Below are 17,835 nucleotides of genomic sequence, written 5' to 3' on the forward strand. Positions count from 1 at the left end.
GGAGGAGACTAGTATGTAAGATAATGTTATAGTCAGTTCCTCACAAAAATTATTGAAATGCAGCTCTCTCAATGAAGGAAATTTCATCAACTTTTTCTTGAATGTCTGGAAAAGAAGGGAAGGTTAATCTCTTAAATTTTGTCTCTTTTGTTCTTACCAGTAACTATGCATGTTATTTCCGAATGCTATTAACATTTCTGTGTAGATTTTCGTCATACTAACTTACCCCTAAAAATATATATAGTTCTTTTAATGACAATTTTTGTTGTTCAGACCAGAAGAAAAGAAAATGGATTGTACTTTCCGCTTCAGATTGTACCTTCTGCTTCATGACCTGGACCCTCACAATTATATTACTGCATAGGTTCAGTCTTTAACTCCATTACTAGTAATTCAGCAAACTTTCAGATGCCTCAGTGGTTGTATCAGGATGAGAAAATCAGTGTTCCTTTGTGGTGAAATTGCCTAAAGTAACTAGGAAAATAAAACTAACATTCACATTTTAAACAAAATGTACAGCATTGAAAAGACTTTCAGGGTAGGGCTTAGCTGCATTACCTGAGTGTTCCCTAGGCTTCCAACCTTAGATGCTATCACACTGGGGGAACCTGGTGTACTAGCTTTAAGGAACAATACGGAGCGTAGAGTGGAGTGGAGACACCACGGCTAGGTTCTGTGACCAGGTGGGGACTCGATTGTTCTTGTGCACACCGGGACCGATAAGCCGCACTTTTTGCTACCCTGAGCCAAGGACCTGTCATGTTTTGACAAATGCTGTACCATAGTGTACTTTTTCTCATTATAATATCATTATAATACCAAAACACACTTCCATCCCAAAAGCTACCCGCCTCCAAGGTGCAACCACCCCTCACTGGGCATGCACTCTGAATTTCTCGGAGCCTATTACTTTAAACGGAGATGGGAAAACTTTTCACCAATCATAACTAAGATATGTTTGACTAGAGTCACTCAAGCTCCACCTAAAAGATAGAAAATAATATAAATTGGCCTAAGAGAGAGGGGATGTCAGGGAAGATACCACCGTCAGGGGAGATACCATCACAAGGGAATACACCATCCTGAGGACCTCCTGACTTGTGGGATCAGTCGATGGGCTGAGCCTCTCTTCCCCCCCCCCCCCCCACCCCCACCCCCATTGGGACGCCTTTGAGTGAGATTTGAACACTTGGTTATACTGTGTGTCTCTGCAGAAACTTAGAAATCTCTATACAGTCTTTTTGCCTTTTAATGCGTTAATTTCCAGGCTGCGCACCTGTGTATTTCATGCATCTAGCTTGCTTTTTCAGACAGTAACTATCGCCGGCAATCCAAAGAACCTGTGTACCTGTTGCTATAATAAACTGTGCATTGTTCCTAGCCGTGATAGTTCTCATTGTACGCAACTACAGTAAGGGTGGTTATACGTTATTGGTGAATCCGTGACCATGGTAGTTCAGTGCTCTGAATCCGACCAGACCCATAACAGTTAATGCGTTATTGGTGAATCTGTGATTGTGATAGTTCAGTACCCTGAATCTGACCGGACCCGTAACGGTTAATCGGCTACACCCCTTAACGCGACATCCTTCAACTCTGATAACTCTGTCTTGTCACTGCGATACCTTTTTCCTAAGATATGCCTGTGCTTGTACCATGCCTTTAGCTGAGGCATAATAGCCTCAGCCTCAAAGGCATTAGACCGCATTGAACAATATTAATGATCTGTTTTCACTAGGGGTTAATTTCATGGAGAGTGTTGAGTTTTCTTTGACATGCAGTATTCTAACACAATAATGTCTCCCAGTTCTGTACTCAAAGATCCCATGTCCTATATCTGTTTCCATCTCCCAGACGAATGATAGTGTTTGTGAATGTCCTAAATCCAAAGCTCCTGAAAGAACAACCTGCTTTTGCTATTCTGTAATGACACAAAATTAGTGTCTAGCACAAAAGCAAAAAATCAAAAAGCACAAAAGCACTCTAGCAAAAGTATAGCCAGAAAACTGTTTCAATGCATGATTCAAATTTTTGCCTGAAGCAAGAAAGAATAACATTTTGGGATTCCACAAAAGCAGTTAAACAAGAATACAACACTATAACAGAGATATTTATGGTAAGTTGCAAGATGAGTCTGACTGGATATCACTTTAGGAACAAGATAAAATCCTCAGTGGATGTATGAAAGAGGATAAAATTAAGAATGTACACATACCCATTTTATGAAGAGCTGGACTGCTTACACGGAACAGCTCAATGAATGCAAATGCCTGTATGAAGCATGTTATCACCTTTATTCCCCAAACATAGTAGATAGAATACAAAGTTATCATCCGTGAAAAATTATCTCATACAAAGCATGACCCACATCATAACATTTCTTTGTCAATTTTCTGCACATTTAATAGGCACAGTAGAGAGAATCACAGGAAAGAAACAAAGAATAAATATAATGATACTAGAAATTTGCATAGCATATAGAGTTCCATAGTGCTAAAGAATTATAAGCATTTCAGCAAAAACCCTAAGAAGCTTTACCAGAAAATGCCTGAAACTATGAAGCTGTCACATGCCCTCTCCACAGAATAATGGCCACTTGGTAAGAAATCTTTTTATATATTTATTTATTTTATTTATTTATTTATTTATTTTTCCAGGAGCAATAAGGTGGAGTGTTTTTTCCTACAGAATCCCAAGGTACTTGTACCTACATTCCTCCTTACACACTCTTCAGATACATTTTCTAGCCCTTTTCCAATATATGATACAAAAAGTGTTCTCTCTTATAGCCAGAAAAACAAACAAAGAACAACAACTGAAAAATAGGATCTGCAACATAATTTCATTACCTGAAAGCCATACAGGCTGGTTTGAAAGTAAGTCTCACTGCTATTCTGTTCCTTCAGTAAAAGAAGAATATACGAAAAAAAACAGTGACAATTTAGGGAAATGTGGCTCAACATGCTTTTTAAAGAAATATTCTTGAACTAAAGATGGGATTTATCAGATGTAAAATCTGCCTCTTATGGGAAAGATATGAGAATTTGTATACATATTAAAGTTTTAAAGGCAAATTTTTTTCTAAGTCTGTACATAAATGACATGAACTTATGATGTTATTCAGAACATTGAAATAGCTTGTCTTTTTTAGAGCAGTTCTTGACAGTATGGTAAAAACCTGAAAAGCATGCTATGTATTTTTCTATGTATTTAGCTGTGGAACTTTTATAAGCCAAGCTGTACAGACGTTATTTGCTCCCAGACTGTGGATGAGTGGAGACCTATCTACACAATTAGATACTTAATCACATTTTATTTTATTTTATTTTATTTTATTTTATTTTATTTTATTTTATTTTATTTTATTTTATTTTATTTTATTTTATTTTATTTTATTTTATTTTATTTTATTTTATTTTATTATTTTTTTTTCCCCATAGCTTACATGGCACAATTCAAATTTGCACCTCTATTTACCATGCTAGAAGACCAAATATCATCTTTTCAGAAGTGGCCTGAAGTGGTAGCTACATACTCTTTTACTTTAATCCTGAAGCAGGCACCTAGTATTTGTCTACCACTATCATGATGACTTCCTACTTTAGCTTGACTCCACCATTCTCTCCCTAACCTCTTTCCAAACTTTCAGGAGTGTCTTGTTCTGATAACAAGTATGTCATCTCTTTGGGTGTCCAATTTATGCCATCTTCATCCTAATTACAGCAAGAGCTACCTCTGCATTTGCATTTCATCTGTTATATTCTTTATTGGATGTGAACATCTGTAAGTGTGTCCACTGCCCATTGTCCAATTAATTTTAACTTCTCATTGTGAATTCATTTTATTTGTCATCTTCCCATACCTTTCTAACTTTACATATATGCAGAAGTATACATGCACAGACACATTTATTCACACACATGCACACATGTTTACCCACAGCTTCTTCTCTTCAATTATGTTTGACTTTTCTGAAAAGACTTACAGTCACAAGACTCTGAAAATACTCTTATGTATTGGCCTTCCCACTTGTCCCTCCCATGCAGTTTTTCTGCCTGTTAAGTTCCGGTAAAACTTAGCATATTTTTCTTTCTACAATGTCAATAAAACTACCTGGAAAAGAAAGGAGCTGAGTGTGTGCTGTAGTCCCCTGCTCACAATGGTTGTGTGAATGGACTGTTGGGTAAATTATGCTGTGAGCCAGCTATCTTCCCCTTGAAAAGAAGAAAATCAGATGGCAAGAAAAAAGCTGGCTGCTCATTTAAACACTCCTGCAACAGCTGGAGACCTAGTTCAAGAGATATAAATCTATCTGGAACATGGTGGAATTAGGGAAGCAGAGTGCAGAAAAATGGAAAGAGAGCCGGAAAAGAAATTATCACTCTTTTGATAAGAGCCAAAAATAGCCATCACAGAAGATTCTCACTGTGTACAGACCTCGTGATACAACTGTACAAACCTTCCTAGAAAGGTTTTGAGGTCACCTAGAAAATACTTAATTATCACAAGGTTTGGCGCAGCTGAATTGAGCAACTGTTGCTCATATTACTTAGCATCTGAAAAGAGAGAGAAATATGCACAAACTCTGCCAGTCACTCTCTAAACAAAATTTTTACTAGGAAAAAATACAATATCTGGGGACTCCATATTAAACTGCAGCAGTTGTGTAGAGAATATTTCTTCTTTTTTTTTTTTTTTTTTAATTAAGACTTCACCTTTTTATTTTTTTTATTTTTTTAAAAGGAAGCTGGGAATTTTTAAGTAGGCCCCCTCAAAACATTTTTATTATCAGTCTTTTTCTAGAGCATTGCTTCTTCCAGATGTCAGAATCTAGTGGCCCCCAAAGTCCTTCTTTTCAAATATTTCTTCAATGCCACACACATAGCAGAAGGGGCAAAATCTCCAAATTGGCAAGCTGAAGAGAGACTATTTGAGCAGCTATAAAAAATACAAGATATTAACTTTTCAATCAACACATCTGGACAGTTAATTTTTAAGGAAGTCTGTCCTGCTAAATCAAGGCATCTGGTAGCCCGAGTCCCAGATGAAACTATTTAGTAAATCTTCAGGATGTTTATGATCTCACATAGCAACAAGAGGAGTGAATCTTAATTTCCTTGACTACTTTTGCTTTCTACGTGGAAACTTCTGCCAATGAGTTGGCGCTGCTAGAAATACTCACAGATGTATAAGAAATTTTACTTGTGCAAAAACAGAGACATGAGTGCTGTACACTAATTGCAAATGTTTTGTAAATTGTTCCACTGGAAAACAAAGTACTAAAGTAATAAAATATAACAAATCATATATCATAATAATATATAATATAGAAAATAATATATATATATAATATACATATAAGACAATAAAAATATTTTTTCAGCAACTATTATCATTACAATAAAACAGTGTTGGCTTTCTGTGGATATATGGTGTGAGATGAAAACAATACTCTGCTGTTCTAAAATTATTAGGGGAAGCAACTTCCATTTTCTGTCACAAAAAAAAAAAATAATAAAATATAAATAAAATAAAACAAAACAAAATAAAATAAAATAAAATAAAATAAAGTAAAATAAAGTAAAATAAAATAAAATAAAATAAAAAAGTAAAATAAAATAAAATAAAATAAAGTAAAATAAAGTAAAATAAAATAAAATAAAATAATGGTGAGCGGAACGTAAATCCAAATCAATGTCAAACTTCCCATATTTGAGATTGTTATGTTATGCTGTTATGTAACCATTGAGATGGTTATGTTGCAAAGAGGTAACAGCATGCAGATTTTAAGGCAGAATCTCTTTTTTATTCTTAAATACATTTACAAAGCAATATTTTTCATGAGTTTTTAAGGATGGAATTAAGAACATTGCATCTCCCAGTTCCTACTGGTCAGGGTATAAAGGTTAAGGAAAAACAAAAAAAAAAATTACAAATTTTAACTAACACAAAGTTCTAGCATATCCAGATGTTGCAGCCATCAGTGAAAATAAACTCTAGTTCTGTCAACTGGTTGATCCAATGTCTTTGTCAGTTTGATTTAAAATAGGTACAATAAGGAAACAACCTTCTTCAGGTCTCCTTCAAATATTTACTGAACCTTGTGGATGTGGCACTAAGGGACATGGTTAGCAATGGGACTCAGTATGTCAGGCTGATAGCTGGACTTGATCATCTTGAAGGTCTTTTCCAACCCAGATGATTCTGTGATTCTGTGGCTGTGACTATCAACTCAGAGGAGAATATATTTTTCAAACCTTAAATAGAAAAGTATATATATTTACCACATCTCAGGAGCAGGTCAGTTTGCTGCCCATTCTCTCTCTGTCTCACTCTATGTATTTTCCAGCAGCTGGGCAGAAGACTGAAGTCTTCGTGCTGTGATGTCTCTCCTTACTACCTACGATCCAAATGGCATGAAGGTAACTTTAAAATAATAATAAAAACAACATGTGATTGTTCCAACATTAACCATTGACAAAATGCAACAGCATGTTACAACTTTATTATTATTATTATTATTATTATTATTATTATTATTATTATTATTATTATTATTTAATGAAGCTTAAACTCATTACAGCTTTTTGGTTGGTTGGTTTTTAATTATGCACCCATGCATAACCCCCAAGCTCTCACAAGGGTATTCAGGCTAAGCATGGAAGGGATTGTGATTCTGTGATTCTGTGATTCTGGATGCTGAAGAGAAAATTACAGTCATTTACAAAGTAATGGCCATTTTTTACTTTCCAGTGTACAACAACTATATAGTCTCATTTCATTAGTATTAACTAGAAAATTAATATCTCTCTGTATATACATTATATTGTTCTCTTAACCCCTTGTAAGTACTACATGACTGCATGTCACTATTAAGATAAATGTCAAAGAAGAATTTCACCGAAGAGTAGAAACCTGTGGTAGGAATGACCCCACACTCCTCAAGGAAGGATATGCCTCTGAATCAGGGAAAGTAATACTATAGAGTGAAAGATAAGAGTGACTTATGAGCAATTATGAACAATATTATTACAACATGTTGACTAAGAGGCTGTTTTATTTTTTCCTGAAATTTCTCTTCCAGTAACTGCTAGGAGCCAAGGATTCCTTTTTTTTTTTTCCTTTTTTTTTCTTTTTTTTTTTTCCTTTTTTTTTTTTTCTCCTTTGTTTTTATTAGTGGAGTTTAGCTCTAGTGGAATTAAGGAATAACTTATTTTGAATACAAATTCAAAATTTATAATTCATATGCAAAAAATAGAAAAGCAGAAGAAAACTAGTTAAAATATCATTGACAGGTTTAGTTGCCACAAAATCCAGATTCTGTGCCATGTGAAATATTGTCATATCCCACCCATCTAGGAAGTTCCAAAGGGTGCAGAAGGGTGCACATCTCTCAAAGGTCCTGCACCAACTTCATGTGAATGTGTAGTTTAGGCATATTAATTGACATTACGTGCAAAAATATATTGAGGGAAATCCTAATCTGGATTCCAGTGATGATTAGAATTTAATTTATTTAACTAGCATTTACTTCTAAATGTAAACATTTGACTGTAGATTGTTAAATTTACATATAAGTACTTCAGACTGCCTCCAACAGCTGGGGCTGTGTTCAGTTTCAAAACCAAGCATAGGCAACTGGTGTCATTTGAGGTGGTTTTGGACAGAGGTTGATAGGTATGCCATGGGTTGTACATGAAGCCTGTACTTTTCAAGACTGGCTGAAGGAAGATGGGCAGGATTTGCTAGGGCATCTCAGATGACATGAGTGTGCTACCAGATGTATCCTTTTGTGCCTGTGTGTGTGTGCACTTCCCTAGAAACACTGAAAAATGCAAAGCTGTACTAGTAAAGCTCAAATTCTTTCTCCCATCCTGAACCTGTCTATAACTTTATTCCACGTGTACTTGAACTGGTTTCAGTGGGACTATTTGTGGACTAAGTTGGGGTGAGAAAAAGTCACTGAATGTTTACCTATGCCATATAAAACACTTCAGATTTTCTTTCTAAATGTTAAATGAAAAAGATCGCTTAGGTCTCTAAAAATAAAGCCTTGAAAAATGAGTTCCTCCTTACTATTATTATTCATAATACTTTTAAAATGTAAAAGACTAATGCCATCTTACTTTGTATAATATTGTCCTAAAATTCTAAAATTTCTTAATTTGCATTTGGTACTTTATTTTTTATTTAGCTATGGATTCATTATGATAGCCTACTTTTTTATTTCTTTCTTTTTTCTTTTTCTTTTTTTTTTCTTTCACAAGTTTGTTACAAAATATTTGGAAGACAGTGTAATCTTTTAATGGATCTGAGGAATCTGGTCTGTTTTGTTTATTTCTGCTGTGAGTTTATGGGATTCAGTACCCTGTGGAACTACAAATTCTGAATTTCATTTCTTGCATCTTGTAAACTTGCAAGTTTAATTCCTGATGTTCTTTTTAAAAGATCCTTGTAGATCTCCCCCAGTATTGAAGTATCTGAAGGTGGAGAGGACATTTTTAAAACATATTTCCAGTCTTCCTCTTTCCAACCACATCCCCAGTAACTTGTCTGTTTTGTCCTTTATTAATTGCTCATGTGAAATGGTTTGGTTTCACTCCTAAATAAGTGTCTGGTGACACTTATTTATTAACTGATGGAAAGTCTGGGAAAGGTAAGCATTTCATCATCAACAAGGCCTTCTGCAACATTTTTGAACCCTTCAGGGTTCATCTTCAAGACAGATAAATAAGCACGCTGCAAACCAGCCTCTCCAAGCAACACAGGGCTATGGTAAAAATGTTGTCCTCAAATACACCATACTGCTCAAATTGAGCTTTCTGGAAAGCAGTACATACAGATCATAGAATTATATTCCAAGTTGGAAGGGACCCACAAGAATCAGTGATTCCAACTCCTGGCTCCAGACAGGACGACCCAAAACTGAGACTGTATGTCTGATAGCATTGTCCAACAGTTTTTGGAACTCTGTCAGGCTCAGTGCCATGACCACTACCCTGGAGAGCTTGTTACAGTGCCTGACCACCCTCTCAGTGAAGAACTGATATTCAGCCTGAACCTGCCCTGACACAGCTCCATGTGTGCATACTCAAAGAGTTTTATTAAACAATTGCCCTTTAAATTTCATGGTTTATTTTACAAAAAGTCATATTATTTTATAAGACAAGAAATATTAATTAAATAGGTCTTACAACTATTTTATTTTATTTTATTTTATTTTATTTTATTATATTTTATTTTATTTTATTTTATTTTATTTTATTTATTTTATTTTATTATTTTATTTTGTTTTATTTTATTTTTATTTTATTTTATTTTTAGATAATAGATTGCATAACATTAAGAGCATAACAGTAATTTTGTCTAAATAAATTCCATAGCCTCTATTTTTTCCTTTTTGACCAAAGACCATACAAACTTATATTTATGGCACAGCAATAGATGATTCACTGTTAGAGAGAAAGATGGACCCAGGACATTTTTTACCTTCCTGTGACTTCTTAGGTGTACTTTTTATCTTTAAATGTATTCTGTATTACTACATGTAGCTTAAGCAGTAATAGTAGTAGTAGCAGCAGCAGCATTAGTAGTAGCAGTAGAAGCAGTATTATTATTTTTCTTAAGTCAGTACTGATGCACCCCAAAGTGTCTGTATTTTAATATAATAATGTCATGCTTTAGGCCGCTGCAAAAATCAAGATGCCTGTGCCGACTTTTGGAAATTTGGTATTTGCACCACCAAATTATTTTTAATTGGTCATTTCTAGGGAAAGCTGAAGGGAAGACATAATTTCTCCATTCTTCAATATATGTATATTTCTTATAGTACTTTCAGTAATCACGTGTACTGCAACAACAACCTGACAGTTGATAGAAGAATAAAAATCTTCTGGGTTAGTAGAATTCTGTAGATATTAACAATACATGATTAACCTGTTAATTATCTGGACACAGTTTTTCTATCGAGAATGAATCCTTACAACTTTGTTCACTGTCGTAATTATCTAGAATACAGTGGCTTTGAGCCACTTGAGCTAACTAATGAGATAGGGAAATGGAAGATTTCTTCAGTTCTATCATAGCTCATTTGCACTGAAAGAAAAGTGAGGAAATCTCAAAAGTAATATAAACAGTTGTGTCTACTGTTTTATGTGACATGCCTAGAGGATGAAGCAGTTATTTGAGAATGTGGCCCACAGCCATATGTTTTGACAGTATCTTATGTAAAGCTTTACTTGCACAGAGTACTTGATTTTTTTATTATTATTGTTTGTCTAAGAAAAATCTTAGATGTTAATGAGTTTATTTTTACATTTCCCATGTATAAACTATTCATATTTATTTCATTTTTATTAGCTTGTTACAGAAAATTGTAAACCTTATTTAAAAAATTAACTTAAACTTACTATTTACAGTATGAATTTGTTAATATAGATGATATATAGATGATCTCTGCAGGAAGATCACATCGACAATTCACTCTGTTTTGGGCACAAGACATCTACAGAAAAAAAAGTGGAGTATTGTCTTTGGAAAAATTAAGCCCTCTGACACAAATTATTTTCCTAAAACCGAAACACTAATGTAAAGGCTGTTCTGAGAAATGGTGGTACCAGCTATAAAAATCGATTTCTAATGGCAGTTCTGGCCATGAAATAGGCCATGCATAGGTTTCTAGAGATTTGGGATGTTAACAGTATTTGGAAGATTTAAAGTATTAGCTACTTTGTCCCATAAGTAAACAGTGTATACAAACAGAATGAGGCAAGCTCTGCTATGGCTGTATCAAAATTAATATCCACTGAAAGAGACAGAAGCTGTTGGCAAAAATATTATCTGATTGTGTATGCAAAGATTGTATCAAATTGTATTTGCACAGGCAGCCAGATCAAGAATGCTGTCATCCTTAATTCTCAGATCCCTAACTTTTGAACTCTGATATGCTTTTAACATATTTTTTCACTACAGTGTGTAATGTATCATACATATATGCAGAAAAGCTGGTTTTGACAGTAGCGAGTTCTCACTTTATCTGCTTTTAGCTATTCTTTTCTAGGAAAACTAGCCAAACTCAGTAACATTTCATAATTTGCAACAGAATTGACTTCTTAGTTTTTTGGTTTTTTTTTTTCCCCCATTACTTTAAGCTGGCATAGCTAAATTTTCTGTGGCGGTTAATTTTACTTTGACATGCATTTATATACTATATTCCTATTTTGAATTGTCTGAAAGGAAAGGGAAATCAAATACATAAAAGTGTTCTGTTATTCTCTGTCTATTCTCTGTCTTACAGATATGGTAAAAAGGTGATGCTTTCAAAAGGTCTTTTCCTCCTACAAAGGTAATCTGTACTATCAGGACAAAACTGTGCTAGATAAATAAATAAGTAAGTAAATAAATAAATAAAGCAACCCCTAGGAGTATCAATCAGCATTGCCACTTAATCTGTATTCCATCAGATTTCAACATGCCATTTTATTTTAGCAAGCAGATGGTGCAATCCTCAGCTGTTGGGAATGTTGATGGACTCATGCTCTTTGGCATGTTGTACTTTTTAAAGAATAACACTTTACACTGATTGACAGCAATTATACATTTCAGTTATGCATACAATACTCAGCACAGAGTGATGGATTGTAAAAAATTGATATTTCACCAATTAAAGAATGGTAAGAGGAGGTAAGAGGCTATCTCATATCTTTGTCTCATAAACTTTAGCTATAACTTCGATTTTCTGACAGTCTGGGAGCTTTCAGGTTACAGCAAAGAGAAGCTATTAGTCATTTCATGGACTTGATTTACTTGACCTTTGCCTGTTTAACACTAAAAAGTCTGAATTTTGTTAAATATCTAAGATGTGAAGAGTGGTCAGGCAGTTTTGGGAATCTACCTTCCCTAAGGGAATCCTAGAGTTTTATCTACAGATCAGTAAGAATATTTTGTAGCTTCAGAAGAAAAAAAAAAAAAGTGATTTAATGTGTCTTTAGTAAGAGTGATTTTAGAAACTGTAGAAATGGTAAGTTACAAAGTTTTTTGGCTTTTTTTTTTTTGATAACCCAGCTTTTGGGACATTAGGTCCCATTTTATTTCTTCGATTCACTTGTCCATGACATCTCATATTTGTAGTTTTCATTATAAAAAAAAAAATTATAAAAAAAATATTGTTCAAAGTACAGCATGAACCACTTCCAATGGAAAAACCTTCTCAATGGTAAATTAAATCCTACTTTCTTCAAACTACATGCCTGAAGAGTACAATTTGGTGTAAAAGGGGTTTAAATCACTTGTCCAGAAAGAGTCACAGGTAAGGTCTATTTTAAAAAATGTTTATTTTACATACAAGATTTTTAGCTGAGACAGCAGAGTTGAAATACTAATCCATAAAATACAAAATTGTACTAAACAAAATGAGAAAAATTGAGATAAAATGAGGTTACGTTACTGCTTCGTGACATGCAAGGATTCACTGACTCAGAACGATGATGTAGGACACAAACAATGTCAAGATCTTTGTAAGTGAAAGGTTAGTTTTGAAGGGAGTAACGGTCAATTTATTGGAAGTGTAACTCTGAAGGTTCTTACTCAACAGTTCAATCCATGTTGCATTACCTGCTCAGCATGTAACAATGTAGATAGATTTTTTAAATTATTGTTATTATTTTTGTATATATGTGTACTTAACTGTAGGATAGATCTGTGTTCATTTCATAGGAAGTGTCTTTACTGGAAATAATAGGCTGAATATTAACCCTTCAGCATTTAACTTTTAGACCTGTATTTATTAGACTTTACTAATCTAAGATATTTATTCTGCAGTAACAGACATATGTTTTGGCCAAAAAATAGAATAAAATAATATCTGAAAATCTATGTGTCTTCTTCAGGAGATGATCTATATTTTATTTAATACTGTGAAAGTTCTCACTGAAAAGGAACATTGTGCTTAGGTTGCCAGGTTCTCAGCCACCTGAATGATGTTTTTTAAGAAGAGGTATTTGGTAAGTCAAAACTAATTAGGCTAGAAAAAAAAGATCTGGAGAAAACAACAACAACAACAACAAAAAACAACTTTGAGATTCAAAACTATTTGCACCAAATTTTAAAATGAGAAGACAAAAAAAAAAGTATTTTCTCTATCTAGATAGCCTGCTAGGGAGAACACTAACTAATCCTTTACAGCCTCTTCCTAAACATTTTTTTTTTCTGGGGGTGTAGCATTACTGCTTCTAAATGGCTACCACATTTATAATTCAAAGAAATGCAGATGTTGTTGGAATTCAACAATGCAGTGAAGCAGACCCTCCACTCACCCTGCTGTTGCTGAAAATCTGTAAAATGAAAGGTTCTTCGTAAATGTAAAGTAATATTCCACTTGGTATTTGAAGTGGGTTTGCATAATGAAACTATTTATATACAGTAACTAAAAACTGGAGGCAACAATTTGCCTTTTAATACCCATGGAAGAATATTGCAAAACATTTAGTCAACATTAAAGATGTATATTAAATACTCTTCCTACAGTCACATTATAGAAAAAGATGCCTTAAAATGTCTCTCTATTTGCTAAGTCACTAAAAGTGTATCAAATACACCTCTCTATGCTTAAATCAAAAATCGGTCCTGGCAGAGTTCAGGATCCTGCAGAGAGAGCACAGCTAAAAGCAGGATTATTCCCCAGGCTTCAGGAGAGAAGACTTTGGTCCTTTCAGCAGTCTGCTTGGAAGAATCCTGTGGGATACAACCCTGAAGAGAAAAGGGTTCAAGAAGTCTGTATGATATTCATGGATCACCTTGTCCAAGCTCAAGAACCATCCATCTCAAAGACCAGGAAGTCAAGCTAAGGCAGCAGGAGGCCTGTATGGACAAGGAGTTGCTCACTAGACTCAGGCATGAAAAGGAAGTACACAGGAGGTGGAAGCAGGGTCAGATGACCTGGGATGAATATAGAAGCACTGTCTGAGTGTGCAGAAATTGTCAGGAAAGCCAAAGCCCATCTGGAGCTGAATCTGGCAAGGGATGGGAAGTGCAAGAAGAACAGCTTCAAGCTTCAAGAGGCAGATCAGCTCCCAACAAAATGAAACAACAACAAACAAAACAAACAATAAACCCACACACATACCCCTCCTCCCTCTCCCCTCCTCTAAAAAACAACCAACCAACCAACCGAAAAAACACCAAGAAAACAAATAAAAAAACAAACAAACAAAAAGTAATTTAGGGAAACATGGGCCTACTGCTGAACACGGAAGAGCTCTGGTGACAGAGGACACAGAAAAGGCCAATGTACTCTACGTCATCTTTGCCTCAGTCTCTCCTGATAACACCAGCCTTCAAGAATCTCAGGCCTCAGAGATCAGAGAGAAAGTCTAGAGCAAAGAAGACTTACAGTTTGTAGAGAAAGTTCGGCTTAGGGAATATTTGAACAAGCTGGGCATAAACAAGTCCAATGGACTTGACAGGATGCACCCAAGAATGCTGAAGATAATGGTGATTTCATTGTGAGTCCATTCCCAATTGGTTTTGAGAGGTCATGGTAATTTAAAAAGGTTCGTGAAGACTGGTATAAAGCAAACTGATCTTCAAGAAGAAGGATCTGGGAACTATAGATAGGTCAGCCTTACATCAGTAAGGTAGGGGCAGGCTGGAAGGTATTTCAGAAATTAATCCTAGAAACAATTTCCAGGCACATGAAGGACAAGAAAGTGTTTGGTAACAGTCAGCATGGTTTATCGTGGGGAAAGTGTATTTAGCCAATGTTACAGCTTTTACAGTGAGGTGGTAGATGACAGCAGGGCTTAGTGGATGAGGGCAGAGCCATAGACATTGTTTATCTCAACTTTAGCAAGGATTTGACTCTATCTCCCATAGCATCCTCATAGACAAATGGATGAAATGTGGTTTAGATAAGTGGACAGTACAAGTAGAGCTTGGACTGTTCAGCCCGGAGAGAAGAAGGCTCAGGGGGATGTCCTGGTTCCAGTTAGGACAGAGTTAATTTTCCTCATAGTAGCTGGTAGGGTGCTATGTTTTGGATTAGGATGAGAAGAGCGCTGATAACATGCTGATGTTTTAATTGTTGCAGAGCAGTGTTTACACCAGGCCAAGGACTTTTCGGCTTCTCGCTCTGTCCTGCCAGCGAGCAGGCTGGGGGTGCAGCAGGAGCTGGGAGGGGAGAGACCCAGGACAGCTGACCCAAACTGGCCAAAGGGCTATTCCATACCATCTGACGTCATGCTAAACAATATATAGGGGTGGCTGGCCGGGGTGGGGCGCCGGCTGCTCAGGGATAGGCCGGGCATCGGTCAGCGGGTAGTGAGCAATTGCATTGTGCATCACTTGTTTCTTACACATTATTATTATTAATACTATTATCATTATCACTATTATTATTATTGTTATTATTATATTCCTGTCTTAATAAACTGTCTTTATCTCAACTCACCGGCTTCACTTTCCCGTTTCTCTCCTCCATCCCAGAGAGGGAGGGGGGAGGGTGAGCGAACGGCTGTGTGGTGTTTAGCTGCCAGCCGGGTTAAACCACAACAGGGGATCTTATCCATGTATGTAAAAACCAATGGAGTGTTGTAGAGAAGATGGAGCCAGACTCTTCTCAGTGGTGCTTATGACAGGATGAAAGGCAATGGTCATAAATTGAAATTCTACTTGAACATAGGTGTGGTTCACCCATATGTGAGGGTGGTTGAAAACTGTAACAGGTTGCTCAGAGAGGTTGTGGAGTCTCTGTCCTTGGTGATATTCTCAGAACTTGACTGTGAACAGTCCTGGCCAACCTGCTTTAGTTGACTCTGCTGTAAGCAGGGTAGAATGGTCTAGGTGATTTCCAGTGGTGCCTTACAGTTTCAGCCCTTCTGTGGTTCTGTGACTCTAAACATTAAAGTTGACTCTGCTTTGAGCAGTAGGTTCAATCAGATGAACTGTAGAGATCCTTTTCTGCCAACTTTATTTTGTGATTCTATAAACACATTTGTTCAACAATATTTTTGATAATAAATAATTACAAAATGAATAAAAATAATAGATTAAATATACTTACATTTTAGTTGGGAGGTTTTGTTTGTTTGTTTGTTTGTATGTTTTTGTGTGTTCATTTCTTCTCTCTGTTTTTGAATCTTGGAATTGTATGAAATAATCTGTGCTTTTTTGAGATTTTTATTTTAACATATTGGCTATCAGGCATTTCCAAATGAAGCTTGAAGAAGTCAGTCACTGTTCCAAGTACCAAATCGGATAAGACTCCACTATACATTGGAAAGCTTATTTCATCTAACGGTTAATAATTCATTTTAATGACTAGTTTCTAATATATTATCCAATACTTTATTATTCTTTTTTTCTTTGGCTGCAGGAGGTACCTTCAGAGTAGATACTAATGTAAAAAAAAAACATTCTTAGCGTGTTGCATAAAGTTAGCTATATTATTTGACCTTGATATCATTTTTTGTCTTTATTTTCATAGTGTCCTAAGAATATTAATTTTATGTTTTAATGCATTTTCACTAGAAAACATTAAATTTACTATTCTGATACTGACAGCATTTATTGCATTCTGATCTTGTACTGCCTAACTAGATTTTAACTGTCTCAAAAAAAAAATAAAAATAAAAATAAAAAGTCTTTACAAGGGAAAAAAATTACAAAACCAGCAGGTACTTCAAATTTTGCAGACAAAAATTATGTTCTGCAAAGGATGATTAGAAAACTAAATGTTCTCTGAAAGACTCTTTCTTAGAATTTTTTTTTTCAACTAAGAACTGTTTTTTTTTATTATTATATTTTTTCCTACTGTAATGTTAGTGCTTGAGGTTATCTTCATTTATTTATTTACTCCTTTATTAACTAATAACCTAACAGATCCCTCTTTCCTTTCTCTCCCCTCCGTGCTTTCTGTTTCACAGGTTAATTAATATTATGCTACAACTGTATAAAGACGTATAATCTCTCTTGTTATTCATCAATTGTTTGATGAGCTCTCACAACCAGATACTTAAAGGAGCAGCTAATGTTCACGTATAATGTTCCTTATGACCTCCAAAGCCCTTTTAAAGTCACAGCTTTCCACAATTAACTGACAACAATGTCTTTATTTATTTATTTATTTTGTTTATTTAACTTATTAATATGTATATTGAATAATTCTGAACTAAAAAGTGATCGTTGTGTGACCCCAGCCACAGGACAGAAGTTTTTATATTTAAATAGCCTAACCAAAGAAGCCTAACCTTTTGCCAATGAGGAATTTGTAAAACAGCATTTACTGTCTCACAATCTGTATTTCCTGGGAGCACTGTGTGATTGCTACTGATGATTACTAATGATAAAATTATATATAGATACATTAACTTCCTCACTACAAAGCACAGTTTTAGCCATGCAGCTACAAGGTAGATTTGGGCTACCTCTAGTCTATTTCTCTATATTTTATCTTTCTGAGTCTAGATTCTTGCAGCTATTCCATATTTAGCACAAAACAGAATGGTTTCACAGGGGAACTGTTTTTTTTTTTTTTTTTTTTCCCCAGATTTAAAAGCAAGGTGCTGTATCTTGGCATCTATAATGTCCATATGAAAGTAATAAGGTTATATGCACAGAATGGCACTTGGAAGAAGAATTTCTAAGTATATCTGGAAATTTGTATGTAGCAGTGAATATCATCAGTGCTTCAGTTATGTTGTTCAGAAGTCATATTAATTATAAACTAAAGAAAAATATTGGTTGTTATTAAAAACAAAATAATTTGCACATGTAAAGGATTCTGGTGCCATGGCTACCCTGGTGTCCCCACCTGCCTGGTGGTGGGATGGACATGGCTGC

At 35.1% G+C, this 17,835-nt stretch overlaps 2 long non-coding RNA genes across 2 annotated transcripts in view; one reads left to right on the forward strand and one right to left on the reverse strand.

Moving 5' to 3' along the window:
* Nucleotides 1–17,835, reverse strand: part of LOC136786910 (uncharacterized) — a 147,677-nt gene that overhangs the window by 35,738 nt on the left and 94,104 nt on the right. The window lies entirely within an intron of this gene.
* On the forward strand, nucleotides 5,609–13,813 carry LOC125181271 (uncharacterized). Its single transcript, XR_007160299.2, has 3 exons — nucleotides 5,609–6,422; nucleotides 11,297–11,344; nucleotides 13,682–13,813. It is a non-coding gene; the product is annotated as an uncharacterized lncRNA (long non-coding RNA).

Source organism: Anser cygnoides, chromosome 1 (genome assembly GCF_040182565.1).
Source record: "Anser cygnoides isolate HZ-2024a breed goose chromosome 1, Taihu_goose_T2T_genome, whole genome shotgun sequence".
Classification (NCBI taxonomy): Eukaryota; Metazoa; Chordata; class Aves; order Anseriformes; family Anatidae; genus Anser; species Anser cygnoides.